This window comes from Maylandia zebra, linkage group LG7, assembly GCF_041146795.1.
Source record: "Maylandia zebra isolate NMK-2024a linkage group LG7, Mzebra_GT3a, whole genome shotgun sequence".
In the NCBI taxonomy this organism is placed as follows: domain Eukaryota; kingdom Metazoa; phylum Chordata; class Actinopteri; order Cichliformes; family Cichlidae; genus Maylandia; species Maylandia zebra.
Window position 1 is genome coordinate 36,434,161 of NC_135173.1, and position 26,110 is coordinate 36,460,270.

At 40.7% G+C, this 26,110-nt stretch overlaps 1 protein-coding gene across 5 annotated transcripts in view; it reads left to right on the top strand.

The window, feature by feature from the left end:
* whrna (whirlin a) overlaps positions 1–26,110 on the top strand; it is a 232,820-nt gene that overhangs the window by 110,687 nt on the left and 96,023 nt on the right. The gene's annotated exons all lie outside the window — the stretch shown is intronic.

Here is a 26,110-nt window from a genome sequence, read left to right on the forward strand (position 1 = left end):
GGCACCTACCTCGCTGATCTTTAAACGTTACTCACTGTTATCTGCTGAGCAGGTAATCCTTGATGTCCTATTGTACAGATTTAAATATAAAGGATATCGTCTCTTTTACAGTAGTTGCTGCAAAATCTTCGGACTGTTATAAAACTAATTTTTACAACTTGTCTTTTAAACCAGACAGAGCTCTGATTATTTTTTTCATAACTATAACTTGAATGTGTTGTATTGTTTTATTATTACTCTTTTAGCATTGATCTCTTGTTTTCAAATGCACTGACCTGACTCGAATTTCAAAATATTATTGTAAACAATATTATTATTGCATCAGGATAGGAGGCATGCCAGATAAATGCACATAACCATCTAAGGCTGAAAAGGCCAGCTCAAGTCATTCTTGTTCCTGTGTTTGTCTGCTGCTGATACACCAGGAGGAATGAGAGAGAAAGTAATCAAACTCGCACTGTAACTTACATGTCACGGGCAGACAGCATGTTGTTAGTGGTGCTGAGGCGCAAGAAGCCCGGCAGCATCTCAACAGACCCGAGTGACTTGTACATGCTGTTTAATGTGTTTCGGCTGAGTAGCTTATTTGCTGTCGAGCGTTGAAAACTGACATTAGCAGGAGGAACACCATAATTCCCTCCACACTCACCACCAAGCTGGAGCATCTGGGACTCAGCTCATCTATGTGTCAGTGGATCTCCAACTTCCTAACTGGCAGACCACAGGCAGTAAGGATGGGCGGACATGTCTCAGCCTCCACCACTCTCAGCACTGGAGCCCCCCAGGGGTGTGTTCTGAGCCCCCTGCTGTACTCTTTGTACACATATGACTGTGTGGCCACTACCAGCTCCACCACCATCATCAAGTTTGCTGACGACACCGTCGTGGTGGGCCTGATCTCTGATAACAACGAGACGGCCTACCTGAAGGAGATTAGGAATCTGGAGAACTGGTGCCAGAGGAACAACCTCCTTCTAAACGTCAGTAAGACAAAGGAGCTGATAGTGGACTTCAGCACTAAGCAGGAGAGGAACTACCAGACCCCCGTCATCAACGAGTGCCCAGTGGAGAGAGTGGACAGCTTCAAATACCTCGGAGTTCACATCACGCAGGACCTGTCATGGTCCTGTCACATCAACACTGTGGTGAAAAAGGCCCGACAGCGTCTCTACCACCTCAGACGCTTGAGAGACTTCCAACTGCCCTCCAAGGTGCTCAGGAACTTTTACTCGTGCACCATAGAGAGCATCCTGGCGGGAAACATCTCAACCTGGTTCGGGAACAGCACCATGCAGGACAGACGAGCTCTAGAGAGGGTTGTGCGGTCAGCTGAGCGCACCATCCGCTCCGAGCTCCCTGACCTGCACTCAATCTACAGCAGGCGGTGCTGGACCAAGGCCAGGAAGATCGTGAAGGACCTCAGCCATCCCAACAACAGACTGTTCTCTCTGTTGAGGTCAGGAAAGCGATTCCGCTCCCTGAAGACCAACACAGAGAGACTGAGGAGGAGCTTCTTCCCGCAGGCGATACGGTCTCTCAATCACACCACCACACAGTACTGACCCACACATATGGTTCTTACACACACACTGGACTTTCTGGACTTTGGTTTTGCACAACACTGGTCACTATATTCTTCATTTCCGGTTAATACTTGTACAGTTGCTGTTATTGTGTATATATTTATTTATATTTAGATTTCTTCATACATTCTTATATAGTTCTATATTGTGTATTTTGTTGTACAGTTATTTTATTTTCAACTTTAATTTATATATTTTATCTTATTCTTCCCAGTTAAATTTACCCTTCATTCTAATTTGTGTTGTACAGTTATTTCATTTTTAACCTTAATTTATATTTTATTCCTTCCTAGTTAAATTTACCCTTTTTAATTTTTCATATTTATTTCCTATCTTATTCATAGCCTTTTCCTTTTTTGTTTTCTTTAGGTCACGAGCAGTTGTCCAAGCATTTCACTACATATCGTACTGTGTATGACTGTGTACGTGACAAATAAAAAATTTGAATTTGAACCTGCCATGAAGACACAAATATAGAAAATATATTTTCCCTTTTGGTTTCATTTTTTTTCTTTTTTTTTTCTCCCAAAATTTGAAGAGGGCAAGTGATTTGGAGAGCAGATGTGTGCCTCAGTCGATCTTTGTAGTTGATGACCACAAATGGAATTGCAAACTGATGTTATCAAAATCTAATGATTTTTTCATTGTATGTCAGTTCTGAATATTCTAAGCTGTCATCACTTATTTTTCACAGTATTAATGGGCTGATGCCAGTTATGCTCCAACAGCAAGCTAACATGCAGACACACACACACACACACACACACACCAACTGCCAGCATAGCACCGCCTCCTCTTGTTCTCTCACAGTGCTGTGTTCTTGTCATTCGTCTTAGTTGCCTTGTTATATTTATCTACTGAGTACCTACAAATTACAATGATGTGGACTCAGTTTTTCCCTGTGACATTAAATACTGATATTTTTAAGTTTTTAGAAATTCTAGTATGTACATATACGTACATATATGCATGACATCAATTGTACAATATAAGGAGGAGCACATGAGTAGCAGTTAAACTGTAAATATTGGTGGATCGATCCATACTCCAGTCCATATGCTGAAGTATCCTTGGGCAAGATGCTAAACCCCATGTTGCTGTGTGTGATTGGGTGAATGACACTTACAGTAGAAACGCTTTGATTCCTCAAATGAGTCAAAAGGCACTATATGAGTATCAGTCCCATTTACCATTTAACGTCCAGCAGTGTCTTGTAATGTTACTTTGTTGGTCAGTAACAAAACTAAGTTGTTTTACTTGAAACCAAAGTGAGTCATTGCTTTTTATGTGCATTTGCACCCAGGAGCAGAGTAAAGGGTTGGCTTAAAGGAGTTGGCTAAGGTTTGGCTAAACTAAAGTGTAGCCATCCTTTTAACCACCCCACAAACATATCATGAAGACTTAATGTGAGTCATATATTCACAGAACTGGATTTATTAATGACTGGAGACAATTATTTAATTTTTCTAAAATACCTTTTCCAAAAACATTTCTCGATATGTCACCTGGATACATTTTCACAGCACAGTCTTGATTTACATTGTAAATGAGCAATTAAAGTCATTAATAGAACTGGCTTCAATCCACCATCTAACTTACTCTTAAATTAAACACACTTAAATTTATTGACCTGGCCGAGCTTAAAACAGTCCAAATTATGTACGGAGCAAGATAAATATTCAGTTTTTTCAAGTCTGACAAAAAAAAACATGCACTGAGAGGAAATTATGTGTTTAAGGGTTAATAGTAAATATTACAGCATTACAGTCAAGGGAGTAACACTGAATATCAGGGTGATTTTACTTTTCAGTTCTGTCGAGTTCTCACTCTGCTCATCTGAATATTGCTGTTTTTCGTTATCATTAACATTATTGTTATATGTACATATTAGGGGTGCAACGATACACAAAATTCACGGTTCGGTTCGGTTCGATACTTTGGTGTCACGGTTCGATATTTTTTCGATACAAAAAAAATGTTCATGCCTTTTTAATTTTTCATTTATTAAAATTATAAATTTATATTTTAACTCAAAAGTACAGTTTTTAAATTTAACCCTAACCCTTGTGCGTGTTTTTTATTTTGACAGCGAATGCACACCTGCGGACCACTTATGTGCAGCCCTGGTTATTTAGCTCATCATATTGCAGCCACAGAAATTATTTTGTCCATGAAACCATAAAGCTGCACTTTCTTTTTGCCTTATAGTCTCATTTGTCATAACTTCTCCGTTTTGTGGTAAGCTTTTCTTTGGCTGTCACTTCTTCACCCTGACCTGTCTTATTTGGCTCAGCAGGACTAAAATATATATATCCTGCTGCTTTTACACACGCACTCACATAAGCTCAGCGATTCTCTGCGCAATCAACCTCTCACATGTTTAAGCTGCGGGAGATTTCACTTGTCATGTTTGCATAGTAAGCTAACGATTAATAAGACGATGTCAGAGGAATTGGTGCGCAAATTATCATCACTCACAGATCAGTGCTGTCGCTCTCTATACACAGTTCGCACGATTGCAAAGTGAAAGCAAAAAAACAAGCGCAAATTCAAACGCGATTTCAATATGTCACATATTGACAGTGGCTCACAGATGCCAATGACATAATTACCCAGCTACATTTCTGAAAGAATGCAAAAGCATTGACATATATTTTTCCTTCCTACAATAGCCCGACGGGCAGGGCAGAGATAGATTTTGGTAGCCCGACTGAAAAAAATCGCTAGCTCCAGGACGTCGGGCTAGCGATATTGCAAGCCCTGTATCTGATTGAGGAATCACTCATCTTTGGAAAAGAGAGTTTATTACAGAGAAATGTCTCTTTCCAAAATAAAAGCTATACTATCCGCTTCTTCTGGGCTATATTCTCAGCAGCATAAGGAGAATCATGTGCTAACAGCTGTCTAAATGACTCGGCTAAAGTTAGTAGCATGCTTGTTGTTTTTGTCTTTGCACTAGGATGATGTCGGTGTAAATGTGCAGTCATATTCGTTGTGTTCCCACTAGTGCTTTCAGGTTAATCTCGTTGAAATGACCTTAACGCCACAACACGGCAAATCTCCGTTAACGAGCTACCGCCGATCGCCCCGTGTGTGGGGCTAGACAGCCAACACGTTAACGAGCTAACTGCGCTAACACACTAGCTCCCACCCATGTAATTGAGCATTGCATGGCACATCCAACATACTGTTTTACTTTAGTCCATGACTCGCTTACCTTCAGGGTCATACGTCACATGAAAACCAAAATAATTCCAAACGCCAGATCTGAATGAGGGTGGGGGAGGTCCATGTGTCTTGCTAGCTTGCCCTGCGCTCTTCCTTCTGACTATGCTGTCTGTGTTGAGCGCTCAGTGGATCTGCGCTCGACAGTGCAGCCTAGGCGGAGTAGTCGAACGCAGATTCACTGAGCGCTCAACACAGACAGCATCGTCGGAAGGAAAGTTGATAAAATAAATTACAAATGTTGTATTGTTCGATACATATGCGTACCGAACCGAAAGCACTGCATCGAACGGTTCAATATCGATACGAATATCGTTGCACCCCTAGTACATATAGGTAATGAGGAAGCCTGTGTAAAGTCTGCCTGTCTGCCATTCTCTGATTATCAGCAATTTTAAAAAAATAACATAAGCAATAGTTCCAGATTTGTAATTGCACAAAAAAAGTATATTATGAGTCCGAAAGCCACTTCGACCTTGCAGTCAAAAACTGAGTATTTTCTCTACAGCAATTTGCTCTGCAGAAGCAAAATAGCGAAGCTGTGCCATCGTCTAAGGCCAGCCCTGTAAAAATCACGCCATTGGACCACTTTGTGGAGCTGCTGTGCGCAGCCAGCAGAAGCATCTGAAATTAGAGCTCTTCCCAGGTGACAGACACATATCAACCAGGCACAGTTGGAAATTTACACGATGATGTTATTTTTGTCCTTTCCACTAACAAAAATTCAAAATAATACAAATGCCTCCAGCACATAAAGGTTATCCTTTCTGCTGTCTCTCTAGCTAAGCAACACATGTGCACTCAAAAATTATGCAACAGCCCTTAAAAGAGGAAAAGAAACAGAAACAAATATTGCTGTGGATCCCTTTGTTTACCTGAACTGCTAAACTAATGCATTACAACCAACACTTCACTATAAAAAAGCTTTGTGGTCAAGTGAAGCCAGTATAGATGTGCTTTAGGTTTCAAGTCTTATTTTGTACATTATAGTCTCCCTTATAGTGAAAAGAAATATGATGCATCATGGTTTTCTCAGCACGGTGGTTAGCACTGTTGCCTCACAGCAAGAAGGTCCTGAGTGCAGGGTCTTTCTGTGTGGAGTTTCTCCCCGTGTTTGCGTGGGTTCTCCCTGGGTACTCCGGCTTCCTCCCACAGTCCAAAGACATGCACTTTGTGGGGATAGGTTAATTGACCATTGACTGCATTCACTATAGGTGTGAATGCGGGGTAAATGGACTTTTACCGTACATGGACTTCTCCAATGGACTCAGTTGGAAACTCTAAATTGCCCATAGGTGTGAATGCGGGAGTGAATGTGAATGCGAATAGTTGTCTGTCCCTGTGTGTTAGACCTGCGACAGACTGGCGACCTGTCCAGGGTGTGCCCCGCCTCTCGCCCTATGACAGCTGGGATTGGCTCCAGCACCCCCCGCGACCCTGAAAAGGATAAGCGGAAGCGAATGGATGGATGGTTTTCTTTATGGACTGGAGCAAACTAGTGACTGAGTCTTTCATGCAAGTGTTCTGTGGATTCTCATTGGGATCTGCCTCTCTCTACAAACTTGTCACATTAAGCATTAAAAAAAAAGAAAGAACAAGTTTAGATCAACAGTTTAATGAACAACCTCCTGAAAAACTACCAAACACTTAAACGTTCAGGAAACACTATCCTGTTGGTCACTAGTTAACAATAACTACTTGGTCATGATCAGAGTGAGTGTAACTCAGCACCACCATGAAGTGATAGCTAATTTAGCAGAAAATCATTTGTGCCACATGCTAGTCCTACAACGAGGTCAGATCAGAGGGTCAGACATAAAACAGGTGGTGGGTATTTAATGGTGTACATTAAAGCTGCCAAGCAGCCATGTGGGGCCATGGTGCATCAGCACAGCGATCTTTCTAACCAATGGGCCAGCACATATTCTTAGAAGAATCGGATTTGCCTTTCACATCTGCTGTTTCTGTCGTCTCAAACAGGAAATCTCTGACCAGTTATGACATTTCCTTTGAGAGATGTTTCAGTGAATCTGCAAACAACAGATGGAGTTTTCCAATTCACCACTTTTCTTCTATACATATTTACTGCTACCAGTAAACCGGTTGACCATTCCTTAAAAAGACTGATATCTCTATTTTTCTTCACCATGGGGGGGCAGCGCATACTGTGCTGTGCTGAAACAAGATGTGCTGTTTTCAGTTTTCAGAGGAAATCCAGGCTTTAATAACCTGGAAATTACTTCCAAAGAACAAAAATTGTTCAATCAAAGCAATCGAGAAGAAGGTAAAGGGTAAATGGACTGGTCCTTAAATTGGGCTTTTCTACTCTACCTGAGCACTCAAAGCACTTTATTTATCATGCCTTCACCCGTTAACACACATTCATAAAAATACTTTTTTTCCACTAACTAACATTCACACTCAAGTAAACACATCTGAGAGCAACTCAGGGTTCAGTAACTTGCCCAAGGATACTGCAGACTGGAAAAGCCAGGGATCGAACCACCAGCCTTCCAAACAATACATGACCTCCTCCATTTCCTGAGTTACAGCCACCCATTAAGGTAAAGGGACATGTAGAAAAACACTTCTTTATCTTCTCATTTTTCACTTTGTACAAACTTGATTCTTTTCCTCTCCTGCTCCTCTACGCCTCAGTCCTTCCTACCAGAGATGCAAGCAGATGAGGCGAGGAGGAGACATGAATAGAGTCGAGATAACGGTCAATTAACAAACTCAGACATTCTTAATTAGGATCCATAATTTTAAAACGATGTCTCTTAAATACGATGTGTGTATTGAGTCAATCTGTTCTCTTTTTTTCATAGCTTATTACTGTGTTTTATGATCTCAGATAAAAATTCTTCTCATGTGCCACAATGTACTGATATCATATATATCTCTGTTTACCATGCACCCATTAGCTGTGAAAGGGATAAAGTATCAAGCAGATGAACTTAATGCAAAGAAATACTTTGTAGATGATAGGCTTGTATATTCCAGCTGTGTGCCGTGCCTCTTTTATGCCTCAAGGGTGAAAACACAAAGGATGCACCTGTGCTTCCCCGATTATAGCTTCTCCAGCAAGCCCCCATTCAATATGCGCTAAGAGTAATTTCTGGGTCACAGGCAGGAGTATGAGGACAGATGAGATGGGGAGGCACAAATTAGAGAAATGAGAAAATCCCAGAGGAAACAAGAGAAATAAACAGAAGTAAAACTACAAATATGACAGACTAAATGGTGCGGCAATTTTATTTATTTATTTATTTTTACACTATTAAACAAAAACTGGGCTTAGACTGACCATTTTATTCTCAGGTAGTACAGCATTGATCCTTTGAGTGCATAGCTTTGGTTGGATTGCAGACAGATTTGTGTATTCTTTGTGGCATGGCAACAGAGGGCTGGACATCTCCTCCCCTGAGCCCTTCATCTCATGCCCGTCAACCAGCCAATTGGCCAGACTCCTATTAAAAGGCCCACACGGGTATACACACTCAGCATAGCATATCTTGATTGCTGTTAGCAACCACAAAAAAAGAACTTTTATCAAAAAGAAAATAAGAATGAAATTTTTTTTTCACCCCTTTTCTGTTTGTTTTTATTTTTCATATGTGTTTTCTACTTGGGAGCCACTTCTTATCTGTGAAACCATCAAACTGGATTTTTCAGCACTCAAACTGTTTTTTCCTCTTGCCCCAATTTCCCCCATTTTCTTTGTTTTGGTGCCTAGTGCTTAGCATGTGGAGTGGAAGTTTCTCATTAAGAAACACCTGAATAAAAACAAAGCAGTGGCACTTCTATTACAAGCACATTTACACTTGAATCCAGGGCTCAGATGTATAAATAAATAACTAAATAAGTAACAGCTCTAAAAAAAAAAAAAAGCTTGTTTTTCTCCCTGGTACAATATGTCTCCATGAGGCCTTTGCTGATTTAGGGTGATGCTCCACCGCACACCTGGCTTTGCCTCCAGGGCCAAATGCCAAACACTGTCTCAAAAGGTTGAGGAAGAGGTCAAGAAACCCGCAAGAGAAGAGGAAAATACACAGTCACAAATAGAGCAGGGCGATATGGCCAAAAATATTTATCACGATATATATTTGAAAATTTGCGATAACGATATAACCGACGATATAATTGATGCGAGACAAAATACAACTCCACAACATTACTAGCGCAAAAAGACAACCTTCCATTTATTTTCACTTAAACAAGAAGCTGGTTTTTATGTACATTAAAGCTTTATAAAAATGTAACAGTGCAAATGCAAATTCCTTGCTGAAACTTTAACCAAAAGGCATTTCCAGTAGAAATGGGCTGACATATCCTGAGCATAACCATGTATAATATCCACTGAAGTTAAAAAGAGGTGCTTTGCAACATTAAACTGCAGTGTGCAGTACGCATTTTTCGGACCATAAGGTGCACGGGATTATAAGGCACATTAAGCGAAACAAAGCAGTCAGATAAATCAAACTTTATTAAACTCATTCTTCTTGCTTCCTCCACTTCTGTACCATTGATTCATTAATGTTGAATTCTCTGGCAGCGGCTCTATTCCCATGTTGTTGCAGTATATTAATGACTAACCTCGTATTGTGGATGGATTATCTCAGTTGTTCTCCTGACTGAAGTTTGGTCCGTTTACAGCATCCTGCCATGCGATTGCATTTGTCTCTAACCATGAAGAACCTTCACGTTAACTTTTATAAGTGGAAAAGTGTTAGTGTTCGTCCTCCAGCTTCACTGTGTATGTTATGCTAACATAGCTGTGTCGCTAGCGATCACGTAGCACATCATTATATACCAGCTAGCCCAACTTCAGTAACCCTACAAACGTCACTGCTGTTTAGTTTCCTGTCTTCATTTATGTTGGAAGTGATAGCAGAGCTGTACGTTTGATTTTTTTCAGAAATCTCTCAGTCAGAACATGCAATATCATGCTTGGGTAACTAGCGAAACTAGCGAGCTAACTTCCGCTAGCTTCCTGCTAACTTCTAACTCCGTTAAATGTAATACATTTTGTTTTCATGGATGCCTGGAAGTTAAACTTTATAGTTACACCTGGTAAAGCAGCATGCTGATCGTTTTATTAAAGATGAAAGAATTTAGACAGTTTTTAACTCTAAGTGATGCTGCAGTGTTGTTTGACCTGAAGCATACGGAGTTTAGGACCCAGATTACTCCCAGATTTAAGAGCATCTTAGTCCGACAAATATGACAATAACAACGGCCGCTTGCATGTTCTGCAAAAAAATGTGCTTTGTCGTGTATCTGACGGACAAACACCAAACCAGTTCCACATCACGGAAGTTGCACCATTTTTACAAACCAATTCTGGTTCATCTGTTTCACTCAACAATCGGCCATGTGCGTATGAAAACAAAGGCACTGCGCATGCGCGTTTTACTCCCATTCTATCGCGATATTTCATTTTCCTATCGTTGCCTAACATTATACCGGTATTACCGTGAACGGTATAATATGGCCCAGCCCTAGTCACAAATAATCTTTCACATGTGGATCGCTCACACAAGAGGAAAAAATAGGACAGAAACCTTCTTGTTGTGACTAGGAAAAATCTGTGATTGCCAGTTATTGTATTCAATTTTTTTATATTTGGCAAATGATTGCAAATAGTTGCCCTCAGCCTTTCTGTCTTTAAACATTTTCAGTCCGACTCAGACAGACTGCAGTCACTCTAAGATTTGATAAGGTTTGCAAATAATGACTCTTTGAACACCCAAGTTTGTGAGTGTGATAACTCAAGAACAAGGCGACGTAGGAGTTTCAAACCATACCATAAGTGTATCACCTCACTGAGTGATCCCAGATCTATCCCAGTCTTCAGAGCAACGAAAGGCAACAAAAACTTATTGCACATAGTTGCAAGAATTTTGGTCAAACCAAAATAGTTTCCTTAAGTGTGTAATCTGGTGAGGCCCAAAAATGCAGAAAATTAATCTCTGTTATGGTATTTAGTCATTAAAATGAGTCACAGATTTACCTGCAGCATACACGGCCTCATGTCTGTGAAATTCTAATTACTAACCTTTCCCACTGACACCAGTAGCATAGCAGTCACTGTCAGCTGTCCAAAGCAAAAGCTGTTAAAACATGTTTTCCGTATTAAAACAATGTCTGTCAGGATATCATGAAAAGAAAAAAGAAAAAAAAATGAATTAATATTCAGTGGATGCTAATTTAAGCGTCCAAAACAACACAAAAACAGCTTGCTACTGTTGCTTTATTGAAAATTTGTAATTAAAGCCTGCCCTTGTTAAACTGTCAAAATTAAGACCACAGTGCACTATCATAAAGGACAGCAATGTAAACAGCTATGCAAATGTATATATTTTCACAAAGAATACATAGGAGCAAAACTTTTAGAAAAGAATTAAAACATTAAAGTGACCTTATTGTTGATGTATTTATGCGTCGTCGTCGTCAGTGTTTCCATATTTGTGTCAGCAAATGTCAGCGCTGATGATGAGCTCCCCGCTGTCTTCAGAGACCAGGGGTTCATCACTCAGCAGGAAGTCTGCACTGCTCTCAGACTTCTGGCCTAAAAAGATCTCAAGATTGTGCAGAGCAGTGTGATTTTATAATGTGCACTCATTCTGAAGTGTACGGCTTGTGGGCTGTGTGGAGCCCTCGAGCTCTGTCTAACAAATTTAACGTAATGCTGTAGCACTAAAGCTGGGTTGAGTTTGTCTTGGGGCATGAATAAAAAAAATATGTACTCTACCCACACTTGAATGCTGTTCACAGGCTATTTCCCAGTCGTATAAGAATTTTAAACTAGGTTTCGTACCTTGTGATAAAAAAAAAGAGGCTGAATTTGGCAAATTACACCTGTACTGAGACTTTATGGTTCAGCACAGCACTTTCTGAATAAAGTACTGTATAGTCCTCCACGTCAGGCTGACAGATGGCTGGGCACATTCAAAATAAATAGATACGCACAAGGATGGTTTCAGCTTCAAAGTGTGTATTTGCCTTTTTTTAAATATTGTTTTGGCAGTCTGTGCTGTGTGTTACATTTTTGCTAATCAAACCCAATGACACAAAAACATTACCTGTGCCTCGTGAGAAATTATGACAGGCAATTTGTTTACTTTCTTGCATTTTAGTATACATATATTTGGAAAAAAGTAATTTCATCAAATATTCAGAAATTCAGTGAGATCAAGACGTGTGCTTGATTTTCCACATACTAAACATTAGCATAGTTATAGATCATTGTGTGATGTCACATTCTGACCTTTCCAACTGCTTGACGAGGCTGTCGGATTCTGCAAACACCTTTATTATAGATTTGTATGCGCAAGAGGATGTAAGCAGCTATCTTAGACCTTAGCGTTCATATTGGCCTCTCATATAGAATAGAATAGAATAGAATTCAACTTTATTGTCATTGCACATGCACAGGTACAGGGCAACGAAATGCAGTTTGCATCCATCCAGAAGTGCTTTAGTGATATAGATATATTACAATATATATTAGCAATAATATAGATATGTGAGTATATTACAGAAATGGGTCTATTATGGTATGTTATAATGTACACGGTATGAAGTATGTTGTGAATATTCTATAACTATAAGTATGTACAGGCTGTAGTGAGTACAAGCTATGTACAGGATATGAACAGGATATAAATATGAAAAACTATACAGAATATGAAATAAATAACTTTACAGAATCTGGGATATACAGCTATACAGAAATGGGAACTATGCAAGTTGTAAACAGTTGTAGGATTAAAGATTATCGAATGTACAGAATGATTATTTACACAGAGCTATACAGTAGTGCAGTTAAGATAAGTGAGGGTGTAGATAGTTTCTACAGAGGCTATATAAAGTGCTAGTGGTTGTGAGTGGTGGTTCAGTCCATGTTATTATTGTGTTTGAGGATACAGTTGTCCATTGTGGGTGTGTGTATGTTCAGTCCATGAGTTTAACGTGGGTCAGATGTCAGGAGGCAGAGTTCAGGAGTCTGACAGCTGTGGGGAAGAAGCTGTTCCGGTACCTGGTGGTCTTAGTCCGGAGGCTCCTGTGGCGCCTCCCAGAGGGCAGGAGGGTGAAGAGTCCATGTGATGGGTGACTGGGGTCTTTGATGATTTTCCCAGCCCTTTTCAGACACCGCTTCCTGTAGATGTCTTTTATGGCAGGAAGTGGTGCTCCGGCGATGCGTTGGGCAGTTTTCACGACAATGCCTTCTGGTCCGAGGCAGAGCAGTTCCCGTACCAGACTGTTATACAGTTGGTCAGGATGCTCTCGATGGTGCAGCGATAGAAGTTCACCAGGATGTCTGAGGACAGGTGGTTCTTCCTCAGAGTCCTCAAGAAGAAGAGGCGCTGGTGAGCCTTCTTGACCAGCTTGGAGCAGTTGGTCGTCCAGGTGAGATCCTCGGAGATGTGGACTCCCAGGAACTTGAAGCTGCTCACACGCGCCACAGCCGTCCCCTTAATGTGGATGGGTGGATGTGGATCAGCATCCCTCCTGTAGTCCACGATGAGCTCCTTGGTCTTCTCGGTGTTAAGCAGCAGGTTGTTTCTGTCGCACCACTCAGCCAGACGATCCACCTCCTCCCTGTAGGCGGCCTCATCGTATGCAACATATGCAACATTATGCGCCTGTTTGTAAAACAACAGGCATATTTTGGCATTTGTATTAGACTCACTTAGCTTCAGTTACAGTGGGGCAAAAAAGTATTTAGTCAGCTACCGATTGTGCAAGTTCCCCCACCTAAAATGATGACAGAGGTCAGTAATTTGCACCAGAGGTACACTTCAACTGTGAGAGACAGAATGTGAAAAAAAAATCCATGAATCCACATGGTAGGATTTGTAAAGAATTTATTCGTAAATCAGGGTGGAAAATAAGTATTTGGTCAATAACAAAAATACAACTCAATACTTTGTAACATAACCTTTGTTGGCAATAACAGAGGTCAAACGTTTACTATAGGTCTTTACCAGGTTTGCACACACAGTAGCTGCTATTTTGGCCCATTCCTCCATGCAGATCTTCTCGAGAGCAGTGATGTTTTGGGGCTGTCGCCGAGCAACACGGACTTTCAACTCCCGCCACAGATTTTCTATGGGGTTGAGGTCTGGAGACTGGCTAGGCCACTCCAGGACTTTCAAATGCTTCTTACGGAGCCACTCCTTTGTTGCCCGGGCGGTGTGTTTTGGATCATTGTCATGTTGGAAGACCCAGCCTCGTTTCATCTTCAAAGTTCTCACTGATGGAAGGAGGTTTTGGCTCAAAATCTCACGATACATGGCCCCATTCATTCTGTCCTTAACACGGATCAGTCGTCCTGTCCCCTTGGCAGAAAAACAGCCCCATAGCATGATGTTTCCACCCCCATGCTTCACAGTAGGTATGGTGTTCTTGGGATGCAACTCAGTATTCTTCTTCCTCCAAACACGACGAGTTGAGTTTATACCAAAAAGTTCTACTTTGGTTTCATCTGACCACATGACATTCTCCCAATCCTCTGCTGTATCATCCATGTGCTCTCTGGCAAACTTCAGACGGGCCTGGACATGCACTGGCTTCAGCAGCGGAACACGTCTGGCACTGCGGGATTTGATTCCCTGCCGTTGTAGTGTGTTACTGATGGTGACCTTTGTTACTTTGGTCCCAGCTCTCTGCAGGTCATTCACCAGGTCCCCCCGTGTGGTTCTGGGATCTTTGCTCACCGTTCTCATGATCATTTTGACCCCACGGGATGAGATCTTGCGTGGAGCCCCAGATCAAGGGAGATTATCAGTGGTCTTGTATGTCTTCCATTTTCTGATGATTGCTCCCACAGTTGATTTTTTCACACCAAGCTGCTTGCCTATTGTAGATTCACTCTTCCCAGTCTGGTGCAGGTCTACAATACTTTTCCTGGTGTCCTTCGAAAGCTCTTTGGTCTTGGCCATGGCGGAGTTTGGAGTCTGACTGTTTGAGGCTGTGGACAGGTGTCTTTTATACAGATGATGAGTTCAAACAGGTGCCATTCATACAGGTAACGAGTGGGGGACAGAAAAGCTTCTTACAGAAGACGTTACAGGTCTGTGAGAGCCAGAGATTTTCCTTGTTTGAGGTGACCAAATACTTATTTTCCACCCTGATTTACGAATAAATTCTTTACAAATCCTACCATGTGGATTCATGGATTTTGTTTTCACATTCTGTCTCTCACAGTTGAAGTGTACCTCTGGTGCAAATTACTGACCTCTGTCATCATTTTAAGTGGGGGAACTTGCACAATCGGTGGCTGACTAAATACTTTTTTGCCCCACTGTATGTATTAATAAGGTCTTTGGTGAAATTTGATGCAGTGATAATAGCGGAGTGTATTTGTGTCTCACTGGGTAGTATTTCTACCCTGATTTGTCTGTGTTATCTTGTCTGGATGAGTGACTGAGGTTAATACCTTGGTCTCTTTATGGCTCATCCTGGAATTCAGCCAAACACTTTCTGTTTTCATTTGTGACTGGAGATAAAGGTTTTGGAGGGAAAAAGAATATATAAGGACTTTTCTGCTGATTCAGAATTCCGTTCGTGCTATGATCAGGCCTAAGGACACCCTGGTGCAACATGAATGCATGAGACTGCTTTTTTCCCCATTTAAGGTAACCCATAGAATACAACCTACACTTACTTGATAAGAGAAAAAGAAGTGATTAACGTAACTACTGATCCAGGCATGTTTTCACATCCTACACACAGATTAGTCGTGGTCAGATAAGGAAGCCTTGTGTCTGCTGGCTGAAACAAATCATTTCTCTCACAACCACAGTCACAATCACTTACTTAGCCAATCACCCAGGCTTACCTGCCTCCCATCACGCAGGGAACACAGGACGTTCGCTAAGGAGAAGGAGAGAGAAAGCCACAAACGCATGCGCAGGAGATCAGAGGAGACACTAATAGGCTGAGGTTCAAACAACTCCAGGCTTGTAACACTTGGAAGGACTCTCTGAACAAATGTGATTATTGTTCAATCTAAACCACTTTAGTTATTTTTCAAATTAGGATTTTCTTTGTTACAGAAGAGCCAAGAATGTCTGAGCTTTTAATGTACCGTAATAAATCACTGGTGTTGCAAACACCCTCGGGGCTCAGACTCGGGTAAACTAAAGATGTCTCTGAGCGCTGTCTTGTCAGTGCTCAGGAGGAGAGAGGATGCTCCCTCATAACTGCCCACAACGCTTCAGCTCCTTACCCTGCAGCCGACTGCTTCACTCTGCGTGTCTATAAGCTTATTCTCATCTGGCTACTGTGATGGATGGCTTGTATTATTCCCAGGCTTCTATAATCATCACACCGCTGAGATGTCACTGCCTTTGCCTGCAGAGAAAATGAAAGTGCGGCTGAGTAAATGTTACATCATTTTGCTCTCTTGTCACTTTGCATTGTGAGTCTTATAAAAACCTTTGCTGTTAGTATGTAGCATTAATGTTAGTCCACATACATACATGCCAAGCTACTAAAATTGCACCTCTGCCTACCCACTGCACTCTAAGAGAGAAGAAAGGTCAGCCTTGCCCAGTGCCCTTTTGGTTGACATCTGCCTGGATCAGTTTTAATTTAATTAAGGCCGAGCGAAAGGTCATGCCTACTGTGATGGCAAAACATGAAGTTAACCAGAGTGGCATCTGGGCACACTTCAGACTTTGTAAGATGGATTTGACCTCCTCTTTTTCCTGCTGTTGTTGGTTCATGAGGCATTTAAGAAACTTTTATTTAAGGAGATCAACTAGGTGGCACATGGATGGATTAAAGTTTACACAGAGGTGGTTTTCCATCCATTCCTGTTGAAAAAGCACTAAACAAGATTATTTTTGGTGTTGGATTTCCAGAGTTAACTTCCTCTAGGTGTTGAAGCCTCACTAGTTCAGGTCTAGTGAATCCTTTGGGAGCACAGTGACTTGAATATTGAGTGCTATTTGTTTTGCATTTGCTGAAGTCCTGCAGGGCTGTTCAGCTACTTGTTTATAGTGTGGAAGCTCAGGATGAACGGTGAAATACAGAAAGCATGGCGAGCAACAGTTTCAAAGATCAGCAAACTTTAAGCATGTAGACTTTATAGCCACAACATGCAAAAATCCCACAGCAATAATTGGTATATCTACTCAAAGCTGCTCCTGCTGCTGATGAAGTGTTTGAGATTTCAACAGACTTAAAGAAGATGTCAGACACTGGAAAAAAACATCTTTAAACACATATAACGTTGCCCAGACTTGAAACAGAGCTGTTCGCTTGTGTTATCCTCTCTCTGGATATAATTTTAAGCAACTGTGATTATCAAGAAGGAAATTCAGTACAGGCTCATAGAAAGGGTAAAACAGAATATGAAATAGCAACTTGCTTGGTGAGCTCGCTGCTCTGTTATGATGGGTTTGAAATTAACCAGGATCCTTTTGTTGCTTTGTTACATTTTCTCTTGCCCATCATTTCTTCCTCTTTTCACTGTGAGCAGTCTAATACAGCAGAAATGCCATAAAAGTAATCTTTAAAAGAGCATTTCTCCATAAATGGTATTGAATGTCTGGGATGTGACCCTTCCCTACAACATTTTTTGAAGATTTGGTGACTGAGGCATCCGCATACTCTTCTCAGTGTGGAAATATGTCTGAGTTCTGGTCAAAGGTAGCCAGCAAACCAATCTAAAAATTACAGGGAGAGAATAAGAAGTAAAATATTGCTGAACAGCTAGGAAAGAGTAGGTTTATACATACTGTATGTATATATGTCCACTGTACCACTTATTTTGAGTATGTGTTGAATAGTAAAGCCACTGTGGAAGTGACCTGATTAGTTATTTACATTAACACAGGTGTACCTAATATAGTGGACAGGTGATTGTGTTTTCAGATAAGGAGGGACACTGGAAGTTATATTTTTAAATATTCAGACGTAGTGTCCACAAAATATGTCACTTGCGTTTTCACTAGATTGTTGGACATTTCTATTTAACAGTTGTTTACAATCATTATATTGCATATCAAGGTTTATTAGTCAGCACATTTACTCAGTGGTATTTTTATTGATGGATTTCATTGTGATGCAAAAACACTTTGTGTATCCAAGAAGGCAACATGCAGACATGCATTGTAAATACTTGTATGCTGTATTTACTTTATTCATGTTTAAAAAGTGTGCCCCGCCATTGTATGGTACAGATCGTACAAACACAGTAACTCAGCAGTAAAAGGCTGATTGGGTATTGTGGTCATCCCGCCGGGCGTGCAGGCAGGCGTACACTGAAGTTTGTGAATGTAATAACTCGAGAATAAGGCGATGTAAAAGCTTCAAAATGATCCCATAGGATCTACTAAAAATTTGGGGCGAATCTCAGTGAAATCAACCACAAGGTCAGAGTGAGTCCTCTTAAAATCTTGTAAATGCGAAAACCTGAGAGCAAGGTGATACTAGGAGTGTGAGGGGTACCGTTGGCAGTTGCCAGTATTTTCTTTTTTGTAATGCAGTTAACGCAGTCATGTCAGAGTATTTAGCAAAGTACACTGAGTTGATGATATCATATATGTCACCACTTACAAGCTTGCATTGCATAATCTATACCCAACAGTAAACTGGCAGCTCGGTAACAATTGTGTGATGCTAATTGAGTCCCTGGTAGAGAGAATAACAAGCACTGCAGTTACCTTGTGCTCATTGTTTGTGTACCCCATGGTTTCAAGGACAGACGGCGCTAACTGGCTGACATCAGCTAAAAATAATTTAAAACAGCTCAACTAGCATTCGCTTTTATTGTCCTTGTATTTACACCGACCCTTGTAGAATAAACAGTTAGTCAACTAATATTCAAAGCATAAAAACATGTTGATCCTCTCACTGCTTATATAAAACATTAAGGCCCTGTGATCCAATAGAAAATCCAGGCTGCAGGTACAGTTTTACAATGTGCCTGCTCCGTGGAGTGGAAACAGTGCTCCATATTGCACTATTTCTGACTTCCCAGCTGGAAAGCAGTTTAAAGGCAAAGCAGGCCATTTATTTCTACTTATTATAGCTATGACTGTGTCGGTCCACACCACTGGAAAACCCCTGCTGAGCTTGAAGGAAGGAGAAGCCTTCCTTGTTTCTCACTTTAGCAAACATGAGATTCAAATATGGCATGCAGACTCCACAGACAACAGGAAAGTGTTCCTGCTATCCAAAGGATCATTGATCAAAGTGTGGCTTGTTGACAGGCACCTGAGCTTCCTCACTTTCCCGGCTCACCGGGGACCATTGAGAAGTGAATAACAACTGTTGCTCTTCACATGAAAACAATACCCGTTTCACCACCAGCTGTTTAAACTCTCTGATTTTGTACTTTTGCAGTTAGTACAATTTCTATATAAATTGTGTATATTCAGTATTTTTAACAAAGCAAGTTATTTTCTGCCATTAAGTTGGCTGTATGTTTGTTTTCTAGTTTTAAAATGCATTAACTTAACAAAAGTAAAACAGAAGAAAAAATTTTAAAAATTAAGAAGGAGAAAAAATAAAGTTTATAAAGAAGACCAAAACGCAGACAAAATATCCAAGATGGATCCATGACTCTGCTCGTTTGAGAACATCTCAGTATTCACCCCAGACGAGCTAGAGGGGTGGGCGGAGGAGATGGAGGTCTGGGCATCTCTGTTTAGCCTGCTGGGCCCATGATCCATCTGGATGGATGGATGGCACTAACTGCAAATTTACTCTGTTATTAGTCAATATTGTTGGAGTAAAAACCAAACAAGCAGATTAGTCACGCAAATGCACTCTCTCGAGTATTTTAGAAAATCCATGGTTGTTTACTAATAACAGCCAGAGGTAGAGGAGGGGCAAGACAACCGGTAGCTCAACTCAAAGTCCTGTGATTTTGTTGCATTTCTCCAAGAGCTGCCCTTTTATATGTAAAAGTGAAGTTGACTCATTCAGTCCTTGCTACCTGCAAACAGCATCAATAAGGTTGTCCTGTGTGTCCAGTGGTATTGGCAAACTCAACCGTTTATGGTAAAATTATAGAATCAAGCAAATCTTTTTTTCAGAATTTTATATATTTAAGTGGCACAGATGTTATTCACCTCTATTGGTGTCCATTACAAGTTTTATGGCGTTGGATTTTGTAGAAAAAACACACTATTTTGTTTTGAAAGGTCTCCACATTGCATCAGTAAAGCGATTAAGTGCTGGACTGTATTTACTGTATGATCCATTCCTGCTGTCATGAACATTATCTTTTTAAAAAATATATAAAGAAGGTATGATGATTCCATTGTATTCCACTATTCCTATTCCCAAAAAAGGGAGAACACCATAATTATTCAATATAGTGAGCAATTCCAAAACAACAAATGTAGCTTCTAACCGAATTGTACTTTTCCCCAAAAAAAGTCAAAAAGCAAGCAAATGACAATTCTCCAACCTAAAGTCCTATTAGAAAAAAAGAGGATAATGTATTCAGCAAAACACCTTCTCACTCATAATAAAGTGCCAAATATTTGCAGTATGTACGACTTTGTATTTTAACAGCACACTACTTGCACAGAGCTCTTGAGTCAATAAATAAACTGTCCGCTGGCCCATTTTTAGCTGTAGAAGAGGCAGCGAGAGGGGTGAGATGTCAGCTGAAGTTTAAGAGGCTGCTGTCCATCCAATGTTCAACTCCAGAGACAGCAGTCTCATTGAATTGGCCAGTCACCAGACTCTACCTTTCTCAGCAGCAAACCCACACACACTCTATTGGGAGTGGCCAGAAATGTAAACAAATCTCACATGTGATCAAGGATCTTAAGAGCAGACATCAGCTTTTGTGTCAAACTGATCCAGCTTTCCTGTCAAGGGGGAGTAGGAGGGAGTCTCCAGCTGCGACCTAGAGACAAAACAGTTATTTTCAGTGGAAAACCTGCAGTCTTCAAGGCTGAAGGACATGTATCGTGCTAGGATTGTTGTATTTTTGACATTCACCCATTAGTGGGCTGTGGATTTGTCCCCCAGGCTCAGACTGTGAAAGCAGAGTACTGTTACATACTGAAATATCAGAGGGAGATTTACTGCAAATGACCTCAGATACATGCGTGCCATTGTACTCCCTCAAAGGGCACATAGAAAAAACTTTAGAATTTTTTATTGTACATACACGATCATCATGCACTGCCCACTCTGCTAGCTCAATTTGGCATCCTGCGACTGTATGTTCATCACCTAAATGAATTTTAAGTTAAATGGCTGACCTTTTGCTATAGTAGAGGAGATCCAGCACGTTATGTCCATGCGCTATTCCAAAGGGTCAGAATGGGACTTTGGACTGCTTCCAGTTCTACATCTGCAACAGAGGTGCATAAGAGGATAACCGATTCGTTGCAGTGTAGGAACCGCAGTTTTCCCAGACCAGAGGAGTCAAAGGGACGATTGTTGTGTAGCAACTAGTGAAAATCTTAATAATCATGATAGAAAAACAGATCATAACCACTAGCACTGAGAACTGAGGATTACATTTTTGTTTAATCACAGTCTTTCTGCTAAATGTTCCTTCCCTTCATATATTTTTACTGTACCCACACCTGCTCTGATTGGTATGACACTCAGATGTTCTCTCACATTAGGAGCTAGGCTAAGGCAGGAATACAGCCCATCTGTTTCTCTGTGATGTGGCTCCTGCAGAGCGTTCTCGCTACATTATCAATTGCCCCACTGAGCCAAATACTGGTAATTGTATCATATCTACTGGCTCAGACTACAAAGTCACAGCAACGGCTCTGTGATACAATTTCAACAGAGGACAAATGGGAAAAGGCTCTGTGGATTTTGGAAAGGTGCTGTTCATAAATGCAAGCTGCACATTTCCTGTGAAAGTGGTTATCAGGCTGCCAGCCAGTAACACAGATGGAACAAATGCGTGCTCTGTTGCATTTCTCTCCTCTTTCACTCAATTTGGTCTTTTTGGAAAGAGCAAGGGTAAAATGTTTTTTCCATCCTTAGCTTGGAGTAAACATTGATTTAAAACATTTACGTGAGCACGCAGGTTTACACTACAGACAATTCGGTTAAAGGGGCTTTTATCACATTTTCCAAACATTTACTTGCAAATGCGCATCCCTTTTTATCTTAAAAAAAGAATGCTTTAGATAGAATCTACACATTTATGAGACAAGTCTACACTCTGTGTGTGTGTGAGAGGCATAAAAAAAAGTGCCTGTGCCTCAAGGCGCAAGTGCTCGGTGATAAAGAAACGCCTTTCTCAGTAGACCATATCAAAACAAATGTTTCACAAAAAGAGAAATCTTAACCTTATAGTCACATCAAGTACAACTGTTTCGTTACTGAAGCACAAACATGGGAACTGCGTTTTGTTTTTATTTCTCCAGTTCAGTGCTGACTGCACATGTTATAAATATGTGACAAGACATAAAAACAGATAAAGCATGAAAGCAACAACACATGACATGTTGCACATATTTCATTATTTATTTAATACGATTTATGCCAAAGTGCAGAAAGAGTGTGTGAGAAAATACACCCCATGATTCAGTAACTTGTAAAACCACCTTTAGCAGGAATTTTGGCCCACTTTTTTGACAACTTGCACTTCAGTTCTTTGAGGTTTGTGATCATTGAAAAGCTGCGGTAGATAAATTAATCAAAGTGAGGTCTGGACTAGGGCTGCCACGATTAGTGAACTACTCACAATTACGTCAACTATCAAAATCGTTGACAACTAATTTAATAGTCGATGTGGCGTTTGAACTTTTGTGAGATCCTGAAAGACGCAAGAATAAGTAGTAGTGTTTAACATTGTAATAACGGACTGAAACAAAAAATGGCAGTAATGTATCTACGAGGATGCCAGCTGCCATTAAACGCTGAAGAAGAAGAAGCAGTCTCCGGAATCGTAGCTGTGTCCAAATTCAGGGGCCGCATCCTTCGGAGGTGGCCTTTGTAGGCCGCTTACGTCACAGCGACTCGACGAAGGCTGTCCAAATTTGAAGACTCCTCCAAATGTGGCGAACAAATGCTTCCTCCTTTTCCCCAGATTTGAAAGATGGGTCAGGTGTATCCTTCATGGCCCAACCTATCCCAGAATTCAGTGCATGGCCCAGCCAATTCCAGTTTCCAACAATGGCGGCAGCTACTTTTAATATTACTCTTTCTGGGTCACAGAATTTAAAAAAAAAAAGATATTTTCAGGCGAGAATGTAGCTGTATAAACTTCAAATATCTGCTAGATTTATCAAGACATCACATATTTGCAAAAATGCTCAGACGTTTTTGGAGATGTATCATGAACTGGCTGTGTGGAGGCAGATGAGGACCCAAACGCAAAACTCACGGAGACAGGAACTGAACTCAAAATCACTGCTTTATTGTAGGGTTCACAAGGAAACAGAACTAAACTGGGAATGCTAACAGAAGACCGAGGGAACACAGAAAGACACACAGGTTAGGGGAGGAGACATTGACGACGCGACACTGAACTGAGGGAGACATGCACATAAATACACAGAGGGTTAATGAGGGAAGTGGGAGCACACGGGGAACACAGCTGACACAGATAATCATAAGGAGACAGGGCAGGAGTGAACACAACATGACGCATACTGACGAGAGACTGTCAAAGTAAAACAGGAAGTACACAGAGGTTCAGACAGGAGGAGAGAGCACAGACATAACGGGCTGGGGAAAACATTAAATGAAACACGAGGGGAAACGAGGGCTCATAGATACAAGAGGGGCACACGGGGTAATCAAATAAGGAACATCTTTAACAGAAGCTAGGAACCACGGCATACGAACAAAATACAAAAATACAAGAAAACTAAGAATGCTGGGCCAACATGGCCCAGGACCAGAGATGGGCAGTAACGCGTTACTTGTAACGCGTTACTGTAATCTGATTACTTTTTTCAAGTAACGAGTAAAGTAAGGGATTACTATTGCAAAATCGGTAATTAGATTACCGTTACTTTCCCGTAGGAACGCTGCGTTACTGCGTTACTAAAACCGTGATTTTTTTTGTGAGAATGTCTCATGACAGTGACATAAACAAGTGCGACGTTGGTGACAGCAGCTGTGTGCAGATCAACAATGGATAATATATCGAGTGCGGGAGAGAGTATGAGCGTGCAGCGTTTAAAGTGTGGAAGTACTGACCTTACTTTGAGTTTGATTCCATAAAAAGTGACAAAAACATTAGCGTCCATCGTGCGTGGGAAGAAAACTTCTTTTTACAGCGAAAAAAACCCCTAAACTTCCGAGCAAGCACCGAGTAGCTACGACGTGATGGGAAACTCACAGAGACACTCGCGCGGATTCTTCAACTGACCGCAGCACACCTGCACCAGGGTAACCCTCCGCCTACCCTGCTCCTGCTTTACAGGTGAAAATAGAGCAAAAGGACCGCTGAGTCTTTGACTTTATTTATTTTCTGCTGTGTTTTACTTGCATCTGTTTGAAAGAGTGAGTGAAAACACAAAAAATATTTTATTTTATGTGCTGGAATGTGTAGAAAATAGGTTTAAATGTTAAACTAATTTATTCAAGTCAGAGAATGTTGCATATAATTAAATGTTTTGCTTGATGCATAAAGTTAAAAGATTAAAACTGATAAAACAAGTTAAAAAAAGAGACTTTTCCATTTGATTACATTTTGTATGATGGATTATGTAGAAAAAGTAGAATTGGGCTGAAAGATCTATCACTTTATCACCTCTTCAGGTTGTAAATCGTGTTTTTAAAAAGTAACTAAGTAACTAAGTAACTAAGTAATTAATTACTTTTGAAAATAAGTAATCAGTAAAGCAACGGGATTACTTTTTTGGGGGAGTAATCAGTAATTAGTTACTGATTACTTTTTTCAAGTAACTTGACCAACACTGCCCAGGACCATGACAAGATGTCTGTTACCCACCCGCTCGACAGCTGACCGGGAGGTCAGGCCCACTAGAGCTGGTGAGAACAGCGAACTCCCCCCCCCCCGGCACACGGTCTTTCGCTACTCAGGTTAAACATGATATATAAGTCACTTAGATAACTTAGAAATGTTATTGTTTGGCTTTTTTCAGTGTTTTATTTGTTCCTGAGTAAATGGGTTTGGCTGAGATTAAAGTTACAGTTTGTAGTACACAGCTGAATAAACGTCAAGCAGAAAACTGATTAAACAGAAGTGTGAGATGGTCGAGATTTTACTCCAGTCTTCTCTTATGTTTTAAGGAGCAAAGAGCAGACGGCTGACTTTATTAAACTCTACCGAGACAATCTGCAAATTTGACTAAAAGTTTATTAAACTATCATCTTGTCTTTATTTTTAGTTAGCACATACCTTAAACACGTCAAGCTGTGAGCTAATGATAGTTATATAAGAGCAGATGCATGCTGGTGCAATAAGCTGTACGTTTTACATCCTTGTATGATCTGATTAGTCGACTAATCGGAAAAAATAATTGGTGACTAATCGACTCAAAATAGTCATTTGAGGCAGCCCTAGTTTGGACCTTGGACTGCTGCAGCATGCCTCACATTTGACTCTAGAACATTTTGGTATACCGAAGAGTTCATGATCGACTCAAAATCAAGACTGTGAAATAAGGCCTGATCGTCACTCTACCACCCTCATGCTTGAGAGTTTTGTTTTTGTGCTGATATGCTTTGTCTGGTTTTGGCTAAACATAGACAAACATCTGCACTTTGGTCTTGTCTGTCCAAACAGCATTGTTCTAGGAGTTTGTGCTTTGTTTAGATGCATCTTTGCAGACCTAAGCTGTGCTGCTATGTTCTATTTAGAGAGAAGAGGTGTTTCCCTGGCAACCCTTCCAAAAGAGCCATACTCGTTCAGTCTGTTTCTAGTCGTACTGTCAGCATTTAACAGTGAGATGTAGCTCTTGGGTTTTTTGCACTCTCTCTGACCATTGCACAGCCTGACCTCTGGGTGATTTTGGTGGGCAGATTGACAACTGTCATAAAATGCCGTCCACTCGTGAATAATCTTTCCTTCTATAAAATGATGGACTTCAGAAATTGCCATGTAACCCATCCAGGATTGGTGGGCAGCAGTATTTGCTTTCATCAATCTAGATCATTACTGATGTTTTTCCTTCTCGACATTGTGTTAACACACACCCGAGTGCTTTGGGCCAAAAAACTGCCAAAACATGTGCTTTTATAGATTTTGTCACATTTTTTGATTTGTTGATTTGCTACTTCTGCTCTTAATTCCTCTGGAATTGTGTGCTTAGTTTGTGACACACTGCTTCTGCATTTCATTTTTATTTATTTATTTATTTATTTGTGTTAAATAG